The following is a 3,438-nucleotide window of genomic DNA, read 5'->3' as shown; positions in this document are numbered from 1 at the left end:
CTAGGGACAAGAAATGTATTAGTTAGTAAAGGTAAGTAAAGGATACAAATGAGAGCTTACTGACCTAGGGACAAGAGGTCGAAACTGAGGTCCCTAGGGCAGCAGAGGCTGGTTTATATACATGGGAAGATTTAGGGCAGGCTGTGCACGTTGGTCCGTGTGCAGCTGGTCTGTGCGCAGCATGCCGACGCGGCCCCGGGGGCCGGTGAGTCAAAGCGGCTGTGTCAGCGGGGCCCGAGCTGTGCCGTGCACTGCCGTCCTATCTAATCTGATCGTACAGTAGATAATGATGTGTCCGTATCGGGCAGGTAGTACAGAGGTCGCGGGTTCGAGCCCGCGAAAAGGAAAAAATTAAAAAACGGCTAGGCGCCGTACCAACTCGTGACATTACCCCCCCCTCAACAGCGCATGACCTCATGCGAGGCGCCCTTGCCCATCTCCCACCCAGAGCGGCAGCGTGCTTCAGTCAGCGGCGAAGGCATTGGCTGAAAGTTGAGACCACCGAATGCAGCAGCGTTGAGGCGGCGAGGGGCGTTCGGGTTCTTCCGATGGAAGTCGGCTATAAGGGCCGGTGCATTAGCAACATTGCGCGCCGGTTCCCATGACGTATGCGAGTCGTCATAACCCTTCCACTTGACAAGGTACTGCAGCTGACGTCGGAAGATCCTCGAATCCTTGATCCGCTCAACCTCGTACTCCTCGTCGCCTTCAACCTCAATCGCAGGCGGCTCCTCCGGCTCCCGGCCCGGGATATCGCTACGTGTATACTTGCTAAGCAAGGAGACATGGAACACCGGGTGTACCGGCACCGATTTTGGCAGGACTAATTCATAATCCAGGTCTCCGAGCTTTCGCCGCACGGCATATGGTCTGAGGCGCTTGGGACTGAGCTTCTTGCTCGGCTGTTTCAGCTTAAGGTTCCGAGCGTCAAGCCAGACCTTGTCCCCCGGCGCAAAGACCGGTGCCTCCTGCACGTGCTTGTCGTAGTATACTTTCATACGCTCGGCTGACAGCTCGAGCGCTGAGCGCGTATCGTCGCGAATCTCCTTCAGGATTTTGAGCCGATCAGCGGCCGCAGGCATCGCAGACATCGGATTGATCCGCACTTGGATCTCAGGATTGTACCCTTGATGCAGGTAGAAAGGGGAGTGCCCAGTCGCGGAGTGAACTCGGTTGTTCAATGCGAACTCCGCGAGCGGCAACTGCTTCGCCCAATCATCCTGCCTGTGGCTTGTGAAAGCACGCAGGTACTGCTCGATTTCCTGATTCCAGCGCTCAGTCTGGCCGTCCGTCTGAGGGTGGAACGCTGTGGACAGCGCTGGCTCAATTCCCAGACCCTTGTACACCGCGTGGAGATATTTCGAAGCGAACTGGGGGCCTCGGTCTGATATGACCTTGGCCGGGGCCCCATGATGCTTGAACACATTGCGGATGTACAGGTCTGCCGCACCTTCTGCCGTCAGGGTCTCATGACAGGCCGAGAAGTGGACCTGCTTGGTAAAGCGGTCGGCGGTAACCAGGATCGAGTCGAATCCATCAGACTTTGGCAAGCCAACGATCATATCGGTCGTGATGATCTGTCATGGGCGCTCGGGGATCTCGTTCGGCTTCAGCGGACCCTGGGGTTTGGCTGGGAATGTCTTGGTACGGTTGCACACGTCGCAGGTGCTTACGTACTCATTGACGAACTTGGACATCCCAGGCCACCAGTAGTTCCGTGATACGAGCTCCAGGGTTTTGGCACGGCCGCCATGACCGGCGATCGGCGAGTCGTGGTGGATCTTGACGATATCCCGCCGGAGCTCTGCGTTCTTTGGGACGTACACACACCCGCGGAACAGCAAAAGCCCTTGTTCGGCATTCCACTCCTCAAAACCCCTTTGCAGCCGGGGCGGCCCGAGGTCCTGCACCTTTTCAAGTGCCTCGGCCACCTCCCGATCCTTCTCCGAACATTCCCTGATGCGCTTCAGAAGCGACTGATCGGCCGTCACCGAGGCATGACCGCGCCTGGCGGAGGCGATGCGGAAGCGCTCTGGCTTGAGAACCACCTGATCGGTGTTATCGTCCTCATCACCGATCTGATGGTCTGATCGGCGCGATAGGGCATCGGCTTTGCCGTTCGATGTTCCGGCCTTGTGTGTGATGCGGAAGTCGAAGCGGGCCAGGAACAGCGACCATCGCGCTTGACGACACGTGAGGTGCTGAGACGTGCGCCAGTACTCGAGGTTCTTGTGATCGGTCACGATCTCGAACTGATTGGGTAACCCCTCGAGATAGTGGCGCCAATCGTCCAGTGCCTCAATGATCGCGAGCATCTCCTTATCGTAGATCTCGTAGTTCCGCTGTGCCGGATCCATCGCATGGGATCTGAAGGCAATAGGGTGCCATTTGCCATCATCCTGCTTCTGCATCAACACGCCGCCGGTGGCGTACCCCGAGGCATCAACTTCAATGCGCGTTTCCCGATTAGGGTCATACAGCGCTAAGACTGGAGTCGTCGCGAAGAGCCGCTTGAGCTCATCGAAAGCATGCTGCTCTTCCTCGCCCCAATGCCAGGGGTCGTTCCCTGTGAGCCGGTCGAGTGGTCGCGAGATTTTAGCGAAGTCCTTAATGAAGCGGCGGTAGAAATTGGAGAACCCCCGGAACTTCTGGACATCCTTTTTGTTCCGGGGTACCGGCCACTCATTAATTCCTTTTAGCTTCGCGGGATCCATCGCTACCTCATCGCCACCGAACACATAGCCGACGTAGTCAACCTTGGGAACGTCCCATTCGCACTTCTCAGGCTTCAGGAACAGATCATTGTCCTGAAGGCGGCGTAGAACCTCGCGTGTGACCTTTTCATGCTCCTCCTTGTTGGTGGAGAAGATGAGTATATCATCTAGGTACACAAGGATTTTGCCGCCGACGATGAGATCGTGGAATATCTCGTTCATCATCGCCTGGAAGGTCGCGGGGGAGTTGGTGAGACCGAAGAACATCACCAAGGGCTCGTACAACCCTCGATTAGTCACAAAGGCCGCCTTCCATTCGTCACCGGCCTTGATCCGGACGTTGTTGTATCCCCATCGGACGTCGAACTTTGTGAAGAGCGTAGCGCCGCGGAGCTTATCCACCATTTCGGCGATCAACGGTAAGGGATAACGATTCTTGACCGTGATCGCGTTCAACCGGCGGTAGTCCTGTACGGGTCGAAGTGTCCCTTCCTTCTTTTTGATGAAGAAGAAGGGGGACGAGATTGGTGACTTCGACTCCCGTATGTAGCCTTTCGCTAACTGCTCCTTTAGGAATTTGTCCAATTCCTCCTGCTCGTTGTTCGACAACGGGTATACCTTCGAATGGAAGGTCGAGTAGCCGGGCACGAGTTCGATCGCATGATCGTACGGCTTCCTTTCGGGTAACCGTTCTGATGCTTCCTTGGAGAAGACATTCAGGAAC

The sequence above is a fragment of the Postia placenta genome (assembly GCF_002117355.1).
Source record: "Postia placenta MAD-698-R-SB12 unplaced genomic scaffold POSPLAscaffold_5, whole genome shotgun sequence".
Classification (NCBI taxonomy): domain Eukaryota; kingdom Fungi; phylum Basidiomycota; class Agaricomycetes; order Polyporales; family Adustoporiaceae; genus Rhodonia; species Rhodonia placenta.
This window is presented reverse-complemented; position numbering follows the sequence as displayed.